Raw genomic sequence first — 23,971 nt, forward strand, 5'->3', positions numbered from 1 at the left:
TTCTGGGCAGCTGTGGCCTGCTATATTTAGGCTGGGAAGGGCCAAATAACCATTGTTCTTTCCACCCTGAGAATACCAGACCACAGCTGTCCACTTTACCTTGGCTGGAAATCCAATATTGTGGGAACCCACTTTTTTTTTTAATTACTTACAAATTAAAAAAAAAACAGCATGGGGAGACCTTCATTTTGGAATAACAGCCCAGGTGAAGCTGCAAGCTGTGGTCTGCAGCCTTCTGCTTTACCCTAGCTCGATTTTTTTTTTTGTTAATTATTTATTTAATTTATTATTTTTTTGTGCTAAATACAAGGTTAAACACCCTTTAGTGCCACATGAAAGTTACTAAATGGTGCCAGCTTAGAATATGCAGGGGGGTGGGACATTATATATGTGTTTCACATCTATTTATCCAGCCATCTATCCATCCATCCTAGCTTATTAGGCTGTGTGCCCACGATCAACATTTGCAGTGGTTTGGACGCAGAGTGTTTTGACTGCGATGTTGTGCAGTACAAGCGCAGTAGCAGGATGTTTAGAAATCTCCTGCCCACTGTGCTTCTTTTCTCTGCAGCATAAACTGTCCAGCGGTGCAGCTTCCTGAGACACAGGATGTCAGTTTATGCTGTGGAGATAAGAGTGATCTTCGCAGGGAGAATAAAGTACACAGCAGTCTGAACCCGCATCGTGGCCACGGGCAGCTGCATTCTCGTATGGACAACACTCGTATCTCTGCAGAAGGGCTGGAACTGCGTCCTAGACAGTGTCGCCGGATTGTGGGCACACAGCCTAAAAGTGAGAAATTTGGCACTACAGCAACATTTTTGTGAACTACCTGTGGAGTCAAAATGCTCACTGTAACCCTGAATAACATTCTTGAGTGGTCTAGTGAACAAAATGCAGTCATTTGTGGGGGGTTTCTGTTGTATAGGTACCTTAGGAGCCCTGCAAATGCGACATGGTGCCCGCCATTTATTTCAACTTTTCCAAAATTCACATGGTGCTCCTTCCGTTCTGAGCCCTCCCATTTGTCCAAACTAAGGTTTTTGGCCACATGTGGAGTACCACTGAGCTCATAAAAATTTGGTTAAACTGTGGGGTCCACTTTTTGGTGATTCCTCTTGAAAAAGTGAGAAATGTGGTGCTAAAGCAACATTTTTGTTAAAAAATGAACATTTTCAATATGATGACCTAAGGTTATCAAATTCTGTGAAGTACCTGTGGGTTCAAAATGCACAATATACCTCTAGATAAATTCCTTGAGGGGTCTAGTTTCAAAAATGGGGTCACTTGTGGGGGTTTCTACTGTTTAGGTACCTTAGGGACCCTACAAATGCTACATTTCTCTTTTCTCTCTTCACACAGGTATATATCTCTGCTTGCTGAAGTGAAATGTCTGCTCCCCCCTGCTCCTGTTGAATTCTCTGTCCTGGTATATATCTCTGCTTGCTGTGACTTATGTTATGTCATCTTTACATTATGTTTAATACTCACTGCTGTATGACTGTATCCTCTGCTTTGTAAATCTTATCTGATGGTGGAAGGTGTGAATCTGTGTAGACTTGAGTCCGGGCGGGTGTCAAGTGTCCTGTTTCCTTTGATTCCTTAATCATCCCCTGGTGTGATCAGCATTTGTTAATTTCCTTAACAAGCTGAGCACCCATAATCCCCCTTACCTACTCCTCTAGTCTGCTCTATATATCTGGGGCTGTCTTAAGGGGTGCACGCGTGTGCCATGTTAGGTTATGCAAAGTGCCATCATTGCTAAATGCTGGGCAGTTATTTCAATGGCAGTTAGTCAGGGCAGGAGGCAGGTAAACTACTCTTTGACACTTTCTGTTTCCACCATGACTATTATTTCTATATCCATCATTATATGTGCCTTTACTGTCCACTTTCACAGCCCCATCCCCCCTCCATCACCACTGATCCACATCAGTCCCTCTCTCCTCTCATCTCCTATGTACAGCTCTAAGACTCTTTTCACCTATCTGATTAATCTCAATCCATCATGCTCCAGGGTCTTTCACAAAAAACCATGCCACAAGTCCAAAAACCATCTGATCTTTCTCCTTCTACTACTACTTCTTTCAGGTGATATCTCACCTAAACCCGGTCCACCCCCACTTTACCTCCTCCCCCACCTCCCATAGAAACCCTGCTGACCTTATTAATATTAGTTGCACACCCTCACTTCCCTCTTTTAACTGTGCTCTCTGGAATCCATGTTCTGTATGTAACAAGCTTCCTTACATCCACAACCTCTTTCTCAATAACTCTCTTAACCTACTAGGCCTCACTGAAACCTGGATTCAGGATTCTGACACCACTTCCCCTGCTGCCATTTCTCATGGGGATTTACACTTTACCCATTCACCAAGACCTGGAAACAGACATGGTGGTGGAGTCTGTTTACTCCTGTCCCCACAATGCACTTTCCAGGTCATCCCCCAGCTCCATCGCTCTCATTCCCATCCTTTGAGGTCCACACCATCAAGCTCTTCCATCCCCTCTCCCTCAGAGTAGCTGTCATATACCGTCCCTCAGGCTCGCCCACCCAGTTCCTTGATCACTTTTCAGCCTGGCTGCCACACTTCATGTCCTCTGAATTGCCAACTCTCATCCTAGGAGACTTCAACATCCCCATGAACAGCCCCTCCTCCCCATCTGCATCCCAGCTTCTATCTCTCACCACCTCCCTTGGCCTCTCACAGCTCTCATCCTCTGAGACACATGAAGATGGTAACACCCTTGACCTGGTCTTTTTCCCGCTTCTGCTCAATCTCTCACTTTGTCAACTCACCTCTTCCCCTCTCTGACCAAAACATCCTCACCTTCAAGCTGACAAACCCTCGTCCACCCCAGTACACTCCCACCTATCACACATTCAGAAACCTACAGGCCACTGACTCTCAGACACTTACAGAATCTCTACACTCGTCCCTATCCCCTATCTCCTCACTTTCATGTCCTAATCTGGCTGTAAAGCACTACAATGACACACTCAGAAGCACCCTGGACCAAGCAGCACCCCTCACCCTCAGAACCTCCAAACACTGAGTAAAACAGCCTTGGCTCACATCACAAACACGATTTCTCCAGCAATGCTCTAGGAGTGCCGAACGCCTATGGAGGAAATCCCGCACACCAGAAAACTTCATCCACTACAAGTTCATGTTAAGGACCTACAACTCTTCCCTTCACCTCGCCAAACAGACCTACTTCACCACCCTTATCTCCTCACTATCCAACAATCCAAAAAAGCTCTTTGACACCTTTCACTCCCTCCTCAGTCCCAAAGCACAAACCCCTATCACAGACCTTCATGCTGATGACCTGGCCTCGTATTTCACAGAGAAAATAGAAAACATCCGCTGAGAGATCAGCTCCCAGCCACCAAGCTTTGTGAATCCCATCCCTCCCCATATCCCATCCAGCTCACTTTCCACATTTGACCCAGTTACAGAGGAGGAAGTCTCCAGGCTCCTCTCTTCTTCTCGTCCTACCACTTGCCCTACTGATCCCTTTCCCTCACACCTTCTCCAGTCCCTCTCTCTAGTTGTCACTACTCACCTAACTAAAATCTTCAATCTCTCTCTCTCCTGGTATCTTCGCCTGTTCCCTCACTCTATCATTACTCCATTATTAAAAAAAACCTTCTCTTGATCCGTCCTGCACAAGCAACTACAGACCAGTCTCCAATCTCCCCTTGATCTCTAAACTCTTGCAGTGCCTGGTCTACTCTCCTCTCACTCTCTTCTAGATCCTTTACAGTCTGGCTTCTGCCCTTTACACTCAACAGAAACTGCCCTTTTCAAAGTGACCAATGACCTATTGACAGCAAAACGTAACGGTGACCACTCTCTGCTTATCCTTCTTGACCTTTCTGCCGCCTTCGACACTGTTGACCACCATCTCCTTCTCTCTATGCTCCATTCTATCGGCCTAAAGGACACTGTGCTTTCCTGGTTCTCTTCCTATCTTTCTGGCCGCTCATTCAGTGTAGCATTTGCTGGCTCCACATCTTCTCTTCCTCTCACTGTTGGGGTCCCTCAAGGTTCAGTCCTTGACCCTCTTCTTTTTTCGCTCTACACTGCCCCAATTGGAATGATCATCAGCAGATTTGGCTTTCAGTACCATCTTTATGCTGATGACACACAGCTATACACCTCATCCCCTGAGCTCACCCCCGCTGTACTACAGAACACAAGTGACTGCCTGACTGCAGTTTGCAACATCATGTCTGCTCTCTATCTAAAACTTAACCTTTCAAAAACCGAACTTCTGCTTTTCCCTCCATCTCCCAACCTTCCTAAACCTGACATCTCCCTCTCTGTGTGTGGCACAACGATAAGGCTATGTGCGCACTTTCCATCGTCCTACATGCAGTTGTAAACGCAAGTTTTAGCCTTAATTGATTTAGCCAAAGTTGCCTTTTCCAGAAATTTAGCACAGAAAACGCATGCGTATTTACCGCGTTTTAGATGCATTTTTAGCGCTTTTTCCCTTGCGTTTTCACAGATGCATTTTGTACATCAAGACACTGCTAAATAAAGATTAAATAGTCAAACAGAATGAAAAAAGAGAAAAAAAAAGGGACAAATCTATATTAATGGGAAAAATAATGGAAAAAGATATATTTAATAAAATTATAGCGTTAATATACATTTTATCGGTAAAATAGCACTAAATGCATATTATTCTTAAATTAAATTGTCGGATTATGTGTGTGTGTAAAGGGACATATCAAATCATTATTTTGATGTGCAAAAAGCATGCATTTTGGTAGTCCAAAACGCATGTTTTCTGCAATGAAAAAGCAGGTAACATGCAGGAATTTTGATATTTCTTGCTTTTTGCTACTTCTCATTGACTTCAATGTTAACAAAACGCACCACAAATGGCAAAAACAATTGACAGGGTCCTTTTCTGAACACATGGTTTTTGACCAAACTTATGCAAATTTTGAGATGCGTTTGGAAACGCAAAGTGCGGACAAGAAATCATGAATTCTCATTGTCTTTAATGGAAAACCAAAACGCATGCATTTGGGCACAAAAACGCTGCAGTTCAAAACTGATCCTAAATGCACCTGAAACGCAGGTGAAAACTGAAAGTGCCTAAGTCCTAGGAAGCAAGCCCCGCTGTCTGGGTGTTATACTTGACAGCGGTCTCTCCACCTCCCACAAACAATCTCTTGCCCGCTCCTGCCGCTTGCACCTCAAGAACATCTCTAGAATCCACCCCTTTCTCACAATGGAAACGACAAAAACCCTCACCGTGGCCCTGATCCACTCTCGCCTTGACTACTGTAACTCTCTATTAATTGGTCTCCCCCTAACTAGACTCTCTCCTCTACAGTCCATCCTTAATGCAGCAGCCAGGGTCACCTATCTGGCTATCTGCTACTCGGATGCTTCTGCTCTGTGCCATTGCACTGGCTGCCCATATATCACAGGATCCACTTCAAACTGCTTGTTCTGACCCACAAAGCTCTCCACAGTGCAGCACCCCCCTACATCTCCACCCTCCTCTCTGTCTATCACCCCACCAGTTCTCTACGCTCTGCAAGTGACTTTCGACTAACATCCACACTAATTCGAACCTCCCACTCCCAAATCCAAGACTTCTTCCGCGCTGCAACAAACCTCTGGAACGCTCTACCCCAAGAAGTTAGGACAAATCACAACTTACTCAGCTTTAGACGCTCCCTAAAAACGCATCTTTTTAGATCGGCCTATCACACTCCCTAGCCAAACGAATTTCACCTAATCCCTCCACAACTTATCAGAAAATAACCCCACATCAAACTCCATGGCACCCAAATGCATCTCAAGGCTCTGGCCAACTGATCCAGGAAGCCATTATCTATCCCCCATTTCCTTGAGATGGCTGGGTTGTTATTGTAAATAAGCACTTGTACCTCCCCCCCCCCATCTCATTGTAGATTGTAAGCTCTCACGAGCAGGGTTGCTTTTTTTCCCTTTAAATATTGTATCTTCTATAATTGTTACTTGTTTGTATATGTTTATGTATATGATCCTCCTGAATTGTAAAGCGCTGCGGAATATGTTGGCGCTATAGAAATAAAGATTATTATTATTACATGGTGCCCGCAATATATTTCAGCCAAATTTGTATTCCAAGATTGAAATATTTCTCCTTCTGTTCCGGCTCCTACCATTTGTCCAAACAGAGGTTTCTGACCACATGTGGGGAATCACCGCGCTCATAATAAAGTGGGGAACAAAACGTGGGGTCAACTTTTTGTCGTTACCTCTCGAAACCTGTCAAAGTGCCACTGGTCAGAATTGTATAAAATGGCCGAGTCATAAAGTACAAAACTGGCTCCGTCCTTAAGGGGTTAAACTGAATGTAAATGAGCCGGTCAGGAATAGCGGGAAACTGGTTCTGAACTGGTTAAGTTGAGAATAACTGAGAAATGAAGGGGTTAATTATAATGCTGACCCCAAAATAATAGAGACCCTGCACCTACCTCCACCTGCAGAGCCGCACACTAGATATATGGCTGCTCTGTGCTTACAGGACCTGTGATGATGTCACATGGAGGGGAGGAGTCAGGGGGTCACATGGTCAGCTCCTCAGTGTATGCAGGACTCTGCTGTGCTGGTTGTCATGGTGCTGGATGAGGGGAAGTTTATGTGTGGGGTCAGGAGGGGTTTACAGTGTGGATGTAGCAGAGGCGTGTGTGTACGAGGTGTACGGAGCGGAGCGTGTGTGTACGAGGTGTACGGAGCAGAGCCGTGTGTGTACGAGGTGTGCGAGCGGAGCCGTGTGTGTACAAGGTGTGCGAGCGGAGCCGTGTGTACGAGGTGTACGGAGCAGAGCCGTGTGTACGAGGTGTACGGAGCAGAGCCGTGTGTGTACGAGGTGTACGGAGCGTAGCCGTGTGTGTACGAGGTGTACGGAGCAGAGCCGTGTGTGTACGAGGTGTACGGAGCAGAGCCGTGTGTGTACGAGGTGTAAGGAGCAAAGCCGTGTGTGTACGAGGTGTACGGAGCAGAACCGTGTGTGTACGAGGTGTACGGAGCAGAGCCGTGTGTGTACGAGGTGTAAGGAGCAAAGCCATGTGTGTACGAGGTGTACGGAGCGGAGCCGTGCGCGTACTCGGTGTACGGAGCAGAGCCGTGTGTGTACGAGGTGTAAGGAGCAGAGCCGTATGTGTACGAGGTGTACGGAGCGGAGCAGTGTGTGTACGAGGTGTACGGAGCGGAGCAGTGTGTGTACGAGCTGTACGGAGCGGAGCACTGTGTGTAACGAGGTGTACGGAGCAGAGCCGTGTGTACGAGGTGTACGGAGCAGAGCCGTGTGTGTACGAGGTGTACGGAGCGTAGCCGTGTGTGTACGAGGTGTACGGAGCAGAGCCGTGTGTGTACGAGGTGTACGGAGCAGAGCCGTGTGTGTACGAGGTGTAAGGAGCAAAGCCGTGTGTGTACGAGGTGTACGGAGCAGAACCGTGTGTGTACGAGGTGTACGCAGCAGAGCCGTGTGTGTACGAGGTGTAAGGAGCAAAGCCATGTGTGTACGAGGTGTACGGAGCGGAGCCGTGCGCGTACTCGGTGTACGGAGCGGAGCCGTGCGCGTACTCGGTGTACGGAGCAGAGCCGTGTGTGTACGAGGTGTAAGGAGCAGAGCCGTGTGTGTACGAGGTGTAAGGAGCAGAGCCGTATGTGTACGAGGTGTACGGAGCGGAGCAGTGTGTGTACGAGGTGTACGGAGCGGAGCAGTGTGTGTACGAGGTGTACGGAGCGGAGCAGTGTGTGTACGAGCTGTACGGAGCGGAGCACTGTGTGTAACGAGGTGTACGGAGCGGAGCCGTGTGTGTAACGACGTGTACGGAGCGGAGCCGTGTGTGTACGAGGTGTACGGAGCGGAGCCGTGTGTGTACGAGGTGTAAGAAGCGGAGCCGTGTGTGTACGAGGTGTAGGAAGCGGAGCCGTGTGTGTACGAGGTGTAGGAAGCGGAGCCGTGTGTGTACGAGGTGTAGGAAGCGGAGCCGTGTGTGTACGAGGTGTAGGAAGCGGAGCCGTGTGTGTACGAGGTGTAGGAAGCGGAGCCGTGTGTGTACGAGGTGTATGGAGCGGAGCCGTGTGTGTATGACGTGTATGGAGTGGAGCCGTGTGTGTACGAGGTGTAGGGAGCAGAGCCGTGTGCGTACGAGGTGTGCGGAGCGGAGCCGTGTGTGTATGACGTGTATGGAGTGGAGCCGTGTGTGTACGAGGTGTAGGGAGCAGAGCCGTGTATGTGCGAAGCAGAGCCGTGTATGTGCGGAGCGGAGCCGTGTGTCTATGACGTGTATGGAGAGGAGCTGTGTGTGTATGACGTGTATGCAGTGGGGTTTTGTGTTTGATCTGTTCCCAGTTTTATTTGTATATATAAGTGTTGTCAGGGGCTCATAAGGTGCGACTCTGGAAGCTGCAAACAGACTTGTGACAAAATTGGGAGATGTCTTGCAGAGGGATGCAGAAGTCTTGAAATTGCCAAACGTTTGAAGCGTGATCACCGAACAATCAAGCGTTTCATGGATAATAGCCAACAGGGTCGCAAGAAGCGTGTTGGGCAAAAAAAGCGCAAAATAACTGCCCATGAATTGAGGAAAATCAAGTGTGAAGCTGCCAAGATGCCATTTGCCACCAGTTCGGCCATATTTCAGAGCTGCAACGTTACTGGAGTATCAAAAAGCACAAGGTGTGCCATACTCAGGGACATGGTCGAGGTAAGAAAGGCTGAAAAACCACCACCTCTGAACAAGAAACATAAGATAAAACGTCAAGTCTGGGCCAAGAAATATCTTAAGACTGATTTTTCAAAGGTTTTATGGACTGATGAAATGAGAGTGACTCTTGATGGGCCAGAGGCTGATCAGTAAAGGGCAGAGAGCTCTACTCCGACTCACATGCCAGCAAGGTGGAGGTGGGGAACTGGTATGGGCTGGTATCATCAAAGATGAACTTGTGGGACCTTTTGGGGTTGAGGATGGAGTGAAGCTCAACTCCCAGACCTACTGCCAGTTTCTGGAAGACAACTTCTGCAAGCAGTGGTACAGGAACAAGTCGGTATCGTCCAAGAAAAACATGATTTTCATGCAAGACAATGCTCCATCACATGCATCCAACTACTCCACAGTGTGGCTGGCCAGTAAAGATCTAAAAGATGAAAAAATAATGACATGGCCCCCTTGCTCACCTGATCTGAACCCCATAGAGAACCTGTGGTCCCTCATAAAATGTAAGATCTACAGAGAGGGAAAACAGTACACCTCTCGGAACAGTGTCTGTGAGGCTGTGGTGGTTGCTGCACGCAATGTTGATCGTAAACAGATCAAGCAACTGACAGAATCTATGGATGGTAGGCTGTTGAGTGTCATCAAAAGGAAAGGGGGCTATATTGGTCACTAATTTTTTGGGTTTTGTTTTTGCATGTCAGAATGTTTATTTCTAAATTTTGTGCAGTTATATTCGTTTACCTGGTGAAAATAAACAAGTGAGATGGGAATATATTTGGTTTTTATTAAGTTGCCTAATAATTCTGCACAGTAATAGTTACCTGCACAAACAGATCCTCCTAAAATAGCTAAATCTAAAAAACCCCACTCCAACTTCCAAAAATATTAAGCTTTGATATTTATGAGTCTTTTGGGCTGCTTGAGAACATAGTTGATGATCAATAATAAAAACATTCTCTGAAATGCAACTTGCCTAATAATTCTGTACACAGTGTGGTCTTAATACCAGGACACAGGTGTGTATCTTGGTAGCCTTATATAGGCCAGTTAAGCTCAGCACATGGAGCGTGTCCGGCTACTTACAAAACCCAATGTGGAGCACAAGAAAGTTTACCAGAGCGGGGGAAGGGAGCAGATCCCAGACACGGGACAGGCGTGTAACAAGTGGATGTTGTCATCCAAATATACAACAATGATCCACAAAATTGTGACAACTCTGAATTTCTCTTCCCCTTACATCTATTGATTAGTTTTCTATTGATCTATTCTCCCCTTTATCAGTGAATACCATTTATTTTTAGCCTTTATCAAGTAAAATAATAATTGCAGATAGTGAAAGTCATTCTTCTGTTACCCAAATCTCTGCTGAACATTACACAATGTACATATTACATTCCTCTAATAATGGGGACAATCTAGTTACACCTTTATCAATCCATTCTGTGAAATTCCCAAAGTGCTCACAATTCCTGTTCTTCCAGATCAGAGCACAACATAAGTAATAATCTATACTAAAATGGAGTTTATTTCTGTCCAACACTGGTCACACATTTTCCCACTCCACATTTGTCCCCTGTTTGTCCCAGGAGTCCCACTTCTAGGGGGAGAGCGATTGCCGCCTTTCTCTGCACCATGATAGAGATTTGGCTCATAGCACAATGTCAGGCAAACACCTTCTTTCACAGAAGTAAATCTTGAAGAAAATCCCTCACAATAACTATTGCACGGACGCTGCAAAAATCTACAGATCTGGAATCTTCAGACTGTAATCCTGATAACTCAATAAGAAGAATATGAAAAATATCCAATATGGAACAATAAAAAATGAACTTGAATATGAATACATTTATTGATAAAGTGTAATGAGTGTGTCCGCTCTGTTGAGTCTGGGATCAGAAGGTCACAGTGTGTTATTGTTCTCATGTTTACAACTTGATTTGAGTGAATCTACCTTCTTTTAGTGCTGTAGGGATTAAGGAGCCTTTCTAATCTGGCTATCCTTTGTACCTTTAATCTCAGGTGTGTCTCTTTTGTGACCACTTTGGAATGAGCCTGTCGCTGAAGGAGCTGAGGAGTTGTACCTATTGCAGCTGTGGTGTTCAGCTGCATTGGAAGAGCTTGAAGTGTTCTTCCTTTTTGTGTCTATTTACCTCTCTCTCTCTCCTTTACCTTGTGTTGTATTATAGCACTATAACAATGGAGAAAAAGACTAGAATAGGGACCCACTCAAGAGGTTCGCCGTGACGTGGCAGTGGGCTTAATACAGTCTGATCAGAATGGTAACTAAGAACCTCATGTTCTATTTAAATTTTTGCCTAGCGGCTTTTAGATCAATGTATTTTTTGGGATGTGCGATCCATGTCTTTTTCTCGAATATTGTATTATAGCACTGCTGAGACTACTGGTCTACATGAACAGCAAAGAAAAAATGGAGTTTCCAAGTCCATTAAAAAATTGTAAATTTTATTTTATTTTATCACATAATAAATTAATTACGAAAGATCATATACAAAAATACATTACAGAAAAAAAGTGAGGCAAAAGAAGGGGAGGAAAATACCCCCGGGCAAGGTGATATGGCTACAATAACATGTGGGGGTTAAATTTTAACCTTTTTCAGGAAGGGTACAATCCAATTACAACTGCATTCCTATCAGCAGTGGATTAGTCACAATGGACGTTAGTAAACTGCAGTTATTTGCTTACCCATTTAAATTCACAGTTATCCCCACAGCCGGCCTTCTCTCTAGCCAGGATGAGTTCAAGGTGAGCAAAGACCTAGGTACATGATGATGACGGGGAGGGGGGAAGACCCTTATAGAGACATTAGGGAGCATAGGGTACAGACTCAAGCGAGTTGGAGGAGGTGTCCCCTCTCCCCATCATCGGGACCTTTTTTTTAACTATTCCTGTTGTCACCCTTATATTACCCTGCACACTGAGTGTCTGTACGCTCTGGCGTGACAGAATGTTTTGGTTTTGAAACCCACAGTTTTATTGGTTAATCAGATCGAAGTCCTGGACAGGGGCTTAAATTTTGTCTTTGGCATTTTTTTGACGATAGAAATGTTTCAGGTCATAATTACTCTAGTAACAAATTTACATTTAATGAATTTGAAGGATTCTCCTTCTCTGAACAGAAGGCCATTGTAATGCTAAACTACATGGATGAGGATTGTAATTTGGAAGAATTGGTGGGGGATCATGATGTAAAATCTAAGGTCTCAAACCCTCATTATTATCAAGTAACATCTCGGGTAGCATCATTAGGCATGATTCAGAATTTGGTAGAAAAGGACCTGTTGGCTCTGCACTGTTATGTCTCCTACAATAGCAGTAAGGCTAAGGACACACGGCGAGTAAAACGGAGAGTGGAATGCGATACAAAATCACATTTCACTTGGTCCAATGTTACTCTATGGAGCAGCTCCCATGAGAATTTTTTTTCTCAGTCCTAATCGGACCGAAAAAACAATTGCGGCATTCTGTGGGTGGAATCTGATTCGTTTCCACTCGCACCCATAAAAGTTTATGGGTGCGAGAGAAACATCGTATTGCACTCGCATTACAGCAGAGTGTAGTGCGATATACGCATCAGCTGACAACGGAGGAGACATGCAAATCAAAAAAGGTCCGTGGAGACTCTGTTAGGAGTCTTGACACCGAAAATAGCCAGATATCCCTCCGGGAAGGACCTAGCCAAAGAGTGGTCTCCCCGAGATCAGTGATTTTTGTCTTGCTGGTCTACTAGGCATTGCTCGCACCTAGCCAAAATCCTACTCCACACTGATGAGGGGCAATACCCCAAAACAGCTGTCTGTGGATGGATACCTGGCCTTGGTATTTCCCTTGTCATATCTTTAAACTTGTCAAAGAGTTGGATATTTACTAAAAGGGCCACTTAATATCAAGGTTATGGTGGTCTCTACTTGGCTAGGTCCTTCCCGGAGAGATATCTGGCTATTTTCTGTGTTGAGACTCCTAACAGAGGCTCCACGGACCTTTTTTGATTTGCATACTTCCCAGGGGGCAATGCACCTAGGATTTCACTGTGTTGAGCGCCTTTGATGGCTGCCGGCAGTGTTTTCTCTGGCTGGTCTCCCCGAGATCAGTGATTGTTTTGTCTTAACTGAGGAGATAGGGAGAATAGTCCCTCCTTCTCCTCCACAGCGCCTGTCCCTCTCCTCCGCAGTGTGCTGCGATCGCAGGATCGGATCACAGTAGCATAACACTTGGCTTACACTCCAGCAGAGCAGGAGCCAAGTGTCATGCAATGCAATCACGTTAATGCTCATGTGGCCCCAGCCTAAAAGGTTATATTGTTTAACCAAAAATCAGTATAATGACATTCGTGAACTAAAAAATAACAACTGCATCAGACCAGACCTGCAAACCACAAGGAGTCTGGGTTACCATCATGATTTTCCTGTACATGTTCAATCAAGCGGGAGGAAGCTTTTTTTTGTGGTGATGGAATTATAGTGTTCGTTGAACCGTACATATAATAGTCTAATAGTCTTTCTAACATAATACCTGCCGCAAGGGCAGAAAATAATGTAAACAACCCCCCCCCCCGGCTTGTGTTCATGTACTCTATGCCATATAGCGTCATGTAGGTTGGTTTTCTGTCTGTGTTCTTCTCGGCTGGGGGTGACTCCAATAGACAGGCCTTTGGGAGACAATGGAGCCAGGAGCTTCTGGAGACTTCTCCATAGATAGCCACATACTCAAAAGTGGGTGTGAACTCTTTCCCTCTAGGGGTGGATCCACAGGCACTGGAGAACACACTCTTGGTGATCAGTCAGTTGAGTGTGTGCTGAGGTTCAAGCAGCTGGGATCTTCTCTGAGCCAAGACCCTGGCGCCTGTGTGTAGATTTATGGAAGCTGTCTCGTGGGATTGGGTTGGTTCCCTCATCTGTTGAATCCATTGACTTCTTCCAAGGATTACTTCTACATATTCTCTGGCGTCGGATTGCCGGGTGGCGCCCCCAGAACTTTCAGGACTTATTGTGGACTCTAAAGAACAATGATAATGGATGTTCTATGCTTCCTGCCTCAATAAAATTTGTTGCATTGTTCATTGGCCTGGTGTCCCTGCCTGCTCTGTCACATACCCCGTCATGGAGACTCTCTGAATTTTTTTGGATATTGGCATTGATGTCAGGGATGGCACAATTTTTATGCAGATTTTTAGGAAGCCAACTGCTTCCAAAGTGTTATTACACTTTAATAGTGCCCATCCCAGACATACAAAAATGGCCGTCCCATACAGCAAGTTCCTCAGACTCAAAAGAGTTAATAATAATGAAGCTACATTCCTGGAACCGGCTGCGGATCTAAAAACAAGTCTCCAAAAAAGAGGCTATCCTGAGAGTGTAATTCATGAATCTTTTGTAAAAGCGGTTAAAAATTCTGGAAAAACTGATGGTTCTGTTAAAGAGCATTCCACTAAAAAAGCAACAACCCACGCAGATTTGTGTTTAGTTTCCAATTTGGCCCTATGGACAATAGAATTTGGCATAGCCTAAATAATAATGGCATATTTTAAATAATGACCAGGTGTTAAAAGATGTCACCCAATTCAAGCCCCTTATTACATACTGGAGGAGCAATAACCTAAAAGACATACTAGTCAAAATAGGTTAAAGCGACCCAGCACTTGGATGGACCGGGCTTGTCTATCTGGAAATTTCTGATGTGGTAATTGTTGGTTTTGCCAATTATATATCACTATTAATCCTTTAAAAGTCAGACCTTATGATCATACGGTTAAAAAATGTATTTCTTGCAAAACTAAATTTGTTGTTTACATTATCTTCTGCCCTTGCGGTAGGTTTTATATTGGCAAGAATATTAGACCATTATATGTACGGCTGAAAAAACTGTATAATTCCATCACCACGAAAGAAGGCTCCAACCACTTAATTAACCATGTAAATTAAAATCATGATGGTAACCCTGATTCCTTGATGTTTGCAGGTCTGGTCAGGGTTAATCTTCCTCCTCAAGGAGGTGATCTACAGAAGATGTTACTGGTTGAAGCTAGAGTAATTGCTCAGGGCAGTTGTGGTCTTAATGATAGGAATGATCTTTCTGTTTTCTTGTAATGTAATAGGTGTCGCTTTATACTGTATATGATACCTGTAGTATTGCATGTGCTCCCTCATTGTCTTTATTCAGCAATCTGTATTGTTTTTAATTGGTGGTGACGTAAACCGGGGTTCACCTTTTTGAGGAAGGCGGTTTCCGTTCACTGCTAAGGACCCGTAAAAGCACAACTCAGAACGAAACGGCCGTAGTACTCTGAGAGCCCGCACCCGGCATCTACGTTGCATGTTATTAAAGCACCTGTTTGAATAAACTTGATGTTTACATAATAGTCATGGAGAGGCCACCTTCCTTCTTCCATATGAAGTATGCAGTTGATGTCCTGTTTGACTTAAGCGCGCACCCCTGGCCAATGTTTGGAACCCGGAGGATTTGAGCAGAAGGTCTCCTACACAGCTATTGACAAGGTAATCCCTGGTGGTGCAGGACCACTTCTCAATTGTTTTTCAAAAAATAACAACAATTTGGTTGTACATAAGTCAAACAAGGCGGGATGTATAGTGCTATTGGATGCCTCTTTATGTACAATATTAGAATATGACATTTTGGAAAATAATACCACTTACCATAGATTGCAATCAATCCAGCTGATGTCTTTACTAAAGCATTATACTATACTTTGGATGAAGGTTTGAAAATGGTATTTTAAATAAATATACAATAAAAATACGAGGGGCTGCTAAGTCTTTGGCTTTTCCCAGAAAGAAAAGAGATACTATGATAAAACTTTCCATTTATTCTACATACTCTCCACTGATCACAACACACTTCTTACATCGGTATTCCAAGTTCTGCAAGCCTAGAAAAAAGAAGGATTTCGGTTGTGCCTCAAACCAGGCATCCGTAGCAGCCATGGCATCAGAAATGGTGTAAAATTTGGAACCCTTGAGGTGTTTCTTCAGATTCGGAAACAGATGATAAGTGGAGGAAGTTAGATCTGGTGAATAAGGTGGGTGGTCAACCAGCTAGAAGCCCAGCTCTGTCAGTTTGGCCGTGGTCGCTTGTGCAGTGTGAACGGAGGTGTTGTCTTGCAGGAACTAGATTCCTTTGGACAGCTTGCAGCACCTTTTGGAATTCAGAGCTGCCTTTAATTGGTCAAAAAGTTCAATGTAATACCTTGCATTGATGGTGGAACCCTTTTGAAGGTAGTCCACTAGCAGCACGCCTTCCTTTTCCCAGAACACAGACACCATCACCTTAGTAGCTGATTTTTGTACCCTGAACTTCTTTGGACGAGGAGAACCACTGTGTCTCCACTCTTTTGACTGCTCCTTGTTTTCAGGGTCATACAAATAAATCCAGGTCTCATCCATAATGCCCAGTCGGTCCATGAAATTCTCATCAGTCCAGAAATGCTGAACCATGAACCGAGAAGTCTTCACTCGCATGCTTCTCTGATCTGTTGTCAAACATTTGGGGACCCACTTTGCAGATCGATTCCTCAGGTCCAAATGTTAATGGATAATGACACAAACACGTTCACAGGAAGTCTCCAGGATGTCTGCTACTGCAGTATGATTTTCCAGTATGAAGTTGTGCACAACATCGACGATCTCCGGAACAATAACCACTCTTGGTCATACAGGGCGTTCCTCATCATTGGTGCTGAAGTGGCCCGTATTAAAGTTGGCAACCCAGTTTTTAAGTGGAATATGAAAGGCATTGATCCCCCAATGTCTGCAACATATCACCAGGAATATCCTTCACAGACTTTCCTTGCAGAAATAAGAATTTTATCACTCCTCTGCTCTCAGTTGCTGTGAATATCGCATTAGATATCACCATTTTATTTTCCCACGTGCGTAGAACACTGTTGCCATAAGCAACAAACACAACATCTTGAAAACATACAGTGTGCAGAATTATTAGGCAAATGAGTAGTTTGATCACATGATACTTTTTATACATGTTGTTCTACTCCAGGCTGTATAGGCTTGAGAGCCAACTACCAAGTAAGTAAATCAGGTGATGTGCATCTCTGTAATGAGGAGGGGTGTGGTGTAATGACATCGACACCCTATAAAAGGTGTGCTTAATTAGGCAACTTTCTTTCCTTTGTCAAAATGGGTCAGAAGAGAGATTTCACGGGCTCTGAAAAGTCCAAAATTATGAGATGTCTTGCAGAGGAATGCAGCAGTCTTGAAATTGCCAAACATTTGAAACGTGATCACCGAACAATCAAGCGTTTCATGGCAAATAGTCAACAGGGTCGCAAGAAGCATGTTGGGCAAAAAAGGCGCAAAATAACTGCCCATGAATTGAGGAAAATCAAGCGTGAAGCTGCCAAGATGCCATTTGCCACCAGTTTGGCCAGATTTCAGAGCTGTAACATTACTGGAGTATCAAAAAGCACAAGGTGTGCCATACATAAAACATCAAGAAAGGGCCAAGAAATATCTTAAGACTAATTTTTCAAAGGTTTTATGGACTGATGAAATGAGAATGACTCTTGATGGGCCAGATGGATGGGCCAGAGGCTGGATCAGTAAAGGGCAGAGAGCTCCACTCCGACTCAGACGCCAGCAAGGTGGAGGTGAGATACTGGTATGGGCTAGTATCATCAAAGATGAACTTGTGGGACCTTTTCGGGTTGAGGATGGAGTGAAGCTCAACTCCCAGACCTACTGCCAGTTTCTGGAAGACAACATCTTCAAGCAGTGGTACAGGAAGAAGTCAGTAACGTTCAAGAAAAACATGATTTTCATGCAGGACAATGCTCCATCACATGCATCCAACTACTCCACAGCGTGGCTGTCCAGTAAAGGTCTAAAAGATGAAAAAATAATGACATGGCCCTCTTGCTCACCTGATCTGAACCCCATAGAGAACCTGTGGTTCCTCATAAAATGTGAGATCTACAGGGAGGGAAAACAGTACACCTCTCGGAACAGTGTCTGGGAGGCTGTGGTGGCTGCTGCACGCAGTGTTGATCGTAAACAGATCAAGCATCTGACAGAATCTATGGATGGTAGGCTCTTGAGTGTTATCATAAAGAAAGGTGGCTATATTGGTCACTAATTTTTTGGGGTTTTGTTTTTGCATGTCAGAAATGTTTAGTTCTAAATTTTGTGCAGTTATAATTGGTTTACCTGGTGAATATAAACAAGTGAGATGAGAATATATTTGGTTTTTATTAAGTTGCCTAATAATTCTGCATAGTAATAGTTACCTGCACAAACAGATATCCTCCTACGATAGCCAAATCTGAAGAAAAAAAAAACAACACTCCAACTTCCAAAAATATTAAGTTTTGATATTTATGAGTATTTTGGGTTGATTGAGAACATAGTTGTTGATCAATAATAAAAAAACCCTCTAAAACACAACTTGCCTAATAATTCTGCACACACTGTATATTAGACACATAAGGCTTTCATGTGATGTAACATTCATTACCAGAGAAACAAAAAAAGATCAGAAAGCCAAAGACTTATCAGCAGCCCTCATACTTTTCAAAAATGTCAAAGGTGTTTTTCTCTAAACTCGCCGAGTGTCATGTCGGCATAAGATGCTGTTCAGACCACAGACTGACACTCCACACCATACTTTCTCTTGTGCTTCTGAGTTGCACAGGTAAAACAGCTGTGTGCTCATTAGTGATCAGACTAGCAGGAGTTAATTTCTGCTAACCTGCTGGTTACCTTTTGGATCACATGTTGCGAGAGGCTGATCACAGGTATGCCCTGCCTTTTTAAGATGGAGGAATTTGTCTTCCCTGCCGACCTTAGCTTTCTGCTACAATGGTCTGTGTGCTGTTGTTTTCTAGTCTGGTGATCTACTGCACGTTGCTTGGTGTGCCGTAGAAATTCCTCCTGTCGTCTGGTTATTTCCTTCCTGCTTTAGTTTTCCTCCTTATCACTTGTTGTCTCATTACTGCTAAGAACAGTTCAACTTTTTCATATGTGAGGCCATATGGCACATTTCAAATAAAAAATATTTTAGAGTAAGACTGCCCCAAAGAGATTTGCCGTGATGTGGCGGGGTAGCTCAAGAAATTGCAATTTTTTGCCAAAAATCTCAAATTTTAAAATAGTGCAGGTTGGAATTTTTAGTGCAGTACACACCTTATAGTACATGCCATTTTGAGTTGAGCTGGCTTTTTTGTTTTTTCTTCATTGAATTGGTCGGTGGCTGATCCCCACCTTGCCGTGCACCTCCAATTTCTTTTGTTTTACCACCTGTCTTGATTTTGCAATTGGTGGCTGTTCACATTCAGCCATCAAGCCCTTTCCGCAAGCTATTTCATGCAGAATTTACTTGTGCCTGTACCACCCACAGCCATTATTCAGTGACGGGTACGGGATTGAAAAGCACCAGGTAACTGCTGCTATAAACAGTTCTACTTTTTCATATGTGAGGCTGTATGGCGAATTTCAAATAAAATATTTTAGAGTAGGACTGTCCCAAAGAGATTTTCCGTGACATAGCGGGGAAGCTCAAGAAATTGCAATTTTTTGCCAAAAATCTCAAATTTTAAAATAGTGCAGGTTGGAATTTTTAGTGCAGTGCACACCTTATAATACATGCCATTTTGAGTTGAGCTGGCTTTTTTTTTATTTTTTTTTGTCTGATTACTGTCTGAGAGTGCTGTGTGATTATGTTTTGCTTTCCCCGTTTGTCTATCACTGTTGGTGTTTACATGCTCCTGTGGAATTTTTTTTTCTATTTTCCAGTACACTATATGATAAAACTCATTTAAAAATACAACTCGTTGCACAAAAAAACAAGTCCTCATATGGCAAGATTGATGGAAAAATAAAAAAGTTACGGCTCTTGGAAGAAGGGGAAATTCGCCCGGGGTTGAAGGGTTAAGGTTAGATGGAAGTGTAATATTTCTGATTTTATTGAACTCTTCAAGCACCAAGTCAAGGAAAGTGTCCAAAAAATGACCTTTCCTTTCAAAAAGATAAAAGCTTGAAATTGGATAAACATCACCATGTAGTCCTGTTCATATAGAAATTATAAAATCCATAAAGACTCAACAAAACCCCTATGAAGCTGACCCCCTCCTTTGGAAATAGGTAATTAAAGACAACTCCTCTAGCAGTTGTGAGCCTAATCTTAGCTTGACAGCACAAGAATGCAGAAAAGGACAGATTTATGACCGGTAGAGATAAGAGGAGCAGTTGAACAGAAAACCTGCAGAGAAAGTAAAATCCTTGGATTCCCCTTATAGAAAATATAAAATGAGGTTTTAGGCGATGTGCGCACGCTGCATGTTTTGCCGCATTTTTTCGCGTTTTTCGGGTGCATTTTTGGTCAGAAAACTGCATGACTTTGCTTCCCCAGCAAAGTGAGTTTTCATTTTTGCTGTCCGCAGGGTGCTTTTTTAGTTGCATTTTTGAGGTGACAAAAAAAGAAACATGTCAATTCTTTTCTGCATTTTTCTACCCATGCAATGCATTGGAAAAATGCAGCAAAACGCAGTGAACTACAACGCAGAAAAATGCGGTAAAAACGCATGCGTTTTTTTTTCCAGTGCAATTTTGCCGCGAGTGCATTTTTGTGCGTTTTTTTATGGCCAAAAACGCTGAATCTTTGTGGTCAGAAAAAGATCCAGTGAGCACACATACCCTTATGAATAACATCAATATAATAGATAGGAAAGTCATATTTTCGACTTTGTGTTAAAATGGAGAATGCAAAGCATCGTTCCGCATCATTGGATAATGACCGGGGTCCCGCCAAATGGAATTGGCCAGGGAGATAAAAATGTCTATGCAATGTCTCCGATCTATGAACAGATAAAATCATGATAGGAAAGATGATGGCAATATCTCCTGCCAGGGACCTTCAGGGGCAAAGATATAGTAAAAGTTAAGAATCTTATTATTTTCTAAGAGTTATGCGGGCGTCACACGATACGATCTATTGTGCGATCGCACAACCGATCGTATCCGCCCCCGTCGTTTGTGAGTCACGGGCAATAAGTTGCCCGTGGCGCACAAAGTCGTTAAACTGCCGTCACACATACTTACCTGCTGAGCAACGTCGCTGTCACACAGCGGCCGGCCAATAGAAGCGGAGATGAGAGGGACGAAAACACCTCCTTCCTTCCGCATAGTCGGCGTGAGCCGCGGGACGCAGGTAATCTGTGTTCATCGTTCCCGGGGTGTCACACGGAGCGATGTTTGCTGCCCCAGGTACGATGAACAACTGGCACAAATAAGATTAAACGATTTTTTAAAAATGAGCGACGTGTACATGATACACGATTTACAACCGATTAAGAGTCGCTCTTAGGTGTCACACGAGACGATGTCGTGAACGATGCCATATCTGCGTCACGAAAATAGTGACCCCGACGACATATCGCACGATAGATCATCTCGTGTGACGCCCGCATTAGACACAGCCTATAGTTATCTGACGTCCAGCCCTGTTATGCGTCACCAGAGGGAAAGTATGTGGGTGTAACTTGTGTTAATAAAAAGCTAATGCCAATTATGATCCTCATTCAATGAACGCAACATTGCTGTATAGGATTGTTCCACGTTCCATTGGTGTCCTTTCCTAATCTGAATCTATTTCTGTGACCCAGGTTCAGTAAATTTCTTTCATTATTCACTTTATTTTATGTAATTGTATATATTGTATTGTTTTTTTCCCCTTTGTAACATCTTTTATATATTTTTTTTATAAACACTGCCTAGTTTTCAGATTAAATATATAAAATTTAATAGTGTATGGCTTCAGAATGTGGTTTATAGATAAGGAGGAACAAAGCTACCTGTAACGTGGGTCTAATTGACCTGTATAAGCAGAAACTCTGATTCCAGCAGTGTCACTTACTTGGCTTCTTGCTGAAGTTTTTTAACCCCTTAATGACCCATGACGTACTGGGTACGTCATGGATCGTGGGCCGTTAATCCCTGCCCCCTGCCGTGGGCAGGCCACGGTGATCCGCGCACATATCAGCTGATTTCAACAGCTGACATGTGTGCCTGCTAGTCGCGAGTGGATTCGCTTCCACCCACGACTATTAACCCCTTACATCTCGCTGCCAAAATCTGGCAGCGAGATGTATATGCATGCCGCCATTATGCTGACTTACCCCGCCCCCATCGGAAGTCATGTGACATGATCATGTGACTTCCGGTGGTTGCCATGGTAGCACAGGGTCATGTGATGACCCCTGTAGCTAACATGAGTCACTTCCTATCAATGCCGGAATACAGCCGGTATCGAAAGTAAAGCAGCATATCTGCAGATCTTAGCTCTGTAGCTGTGATCTGGAGATATGGCAGAGCGATCAGATTGCTGATCGCTATAGCCTCCTAGGGGGACTAGTAAAATAAAAAAAAAAAAAGTTAAAAACAAGTTTTAAAAAATTAAAAAAAAAAAAATATATATACACATTTGGTATTGCCGTATTCAGAAATGCCAGATCTATAAAAATATAAAACCAATTAAAGTGATTGGTAAATGGCGTAGCAGCAAAAAAATTCCAAAAGCCAAAATTACGTTTTTGGTTGCCGCAAATTTTGCACAAAATGAAATAACAGGCGATCAAAACGTAGCATCTGCGCAAAAATGGTACAGTTAAAAACGTTAACTCGATACGCAAAAAATAAGCCATTACTGAGCCATAGATGAAGAAAAATAAGATCACTACGGGTTTCGGAATATGGCGCAAAACGTGCGCCACTTTTTTGGACAAGCTTGTGAATTTTTTTTTTATGAAGTAAAAGCTGCACATCAAATTCAGAGAAATATGAACCAGCATAACTGCTTTATTATACATACGGAATGAAAAATACAATTAGCCATATGAAAAATTGAAAAAATTGAAATGTGACATTGCATAACTGGTGAGGATTATTTGAAAAAAAGAGATATTTAGCTAATGTATTGATCAATTAATTATTGCCCCATTACTACTTCATGGTAATCTCTTATTTATGGTGTCCCTAACCAAATGTTACCTCTATACGCGGTTAAAACCGGCTTGTGTGTATGGGTACCTAACCAAATGTTACCTCTAAGTGCGGTTGAAACCTGCTTGTGTATGGGAAGCAAGGGACCTGGCTATATAGGAAATTGAATAAACATGGCTAAAGGGTGGGACTGGGTTCTCAGACAGAAAAACCTTTCTAACAATCAAAAAAGACTGCTGGAACAGGGTGCTAGCCAAAAAATACACAATCTATATGAAGTGAAAGCTGCACACAAAATTCAGAGAAATATGAACAAGCATAACTGCTTTATAATACATAAGGAATGAAAAATACAATTAGCCATATGAAAAATTGAAAAAATTAAAATGTGACATTGCATAACTGCTGAGGATTATTTGAAGAAGAAGAAAAAAAAAAGATATTTAGCGGTTTTAACCGTATATAGAGGTAACATTTGGTTAGGGACCCCATAAATAAGAGATTACCGTGAAGTGGTAATGGGGCAGTAATGAATTGATCAATACATTAGCTAAATTAAATATCTCTTTTTTCAAATAATCCTCAGCAGTTATGCAATGTCACATTTAAATTTGTTGTATAGCCAATTGTATTTTTCATTCCTTATATATTATAAAGCAGTTACGCTTGTTCATATTTCTCTGAATTTGGTGTGCAGCTTTCACTTCATATAGATTGTGTATATTTTAGCTACCACCCTGTTCACATTTACAATGGTGTTCCAGCAGTCTTTTTTGAAGGGAAGGGGAAAAGAAAACCCTTTAAGAAGGGAAAAGGGGAAGTGGTGACCCCTGACAATAACCTGCAGCTCACCCTCACCAACCCTATAAAGGTCCTGCACATTTCTCCGAGCAAAAATACGTCACCCTAAGCAAACCCTGATCTGGGCCCTAAGTAAGGATGGTGGGTATGAGGTCTTCGTCAACACTACTAATGCTAAGGGAGATAAAAAGAAACAATATAGGGGAAACAGAGATGCTACAACCTGAGCCCACATAGCAAAAGTTAAGCACTTATCGTAAGAGCAGCTACCACAGAAGTCTGTGGAACAACAAGAGGAAACGACTGCTGTAGACCACACCCAGGAAGAACTATAAACCACACCCAAAGCGAGGTTTATAAAGGAAGACAGAGGCTGGCAACTGAGGAAAAAAAACACAGTTTCCCAGGGTCACAGAGGCCGCTGCTGCAGAAACAGAGAACA

Source organism: Anomaloglossus baeobatrachus, chromosome 5, assembly GCF_048569485.1.
Source record: "Anomaloglossus baeobatrachus isolate aAnoBae1 chromosome 5, aAnoBae1.hap1, whole genome shotgun sequence".
Lineage (NCBI taxonomy): Eukaryota > Metazoa > Chordata > Amphibia > Anura > Aromobatidae > Anomaloglossus > Anomaloglossus baeobatrachus.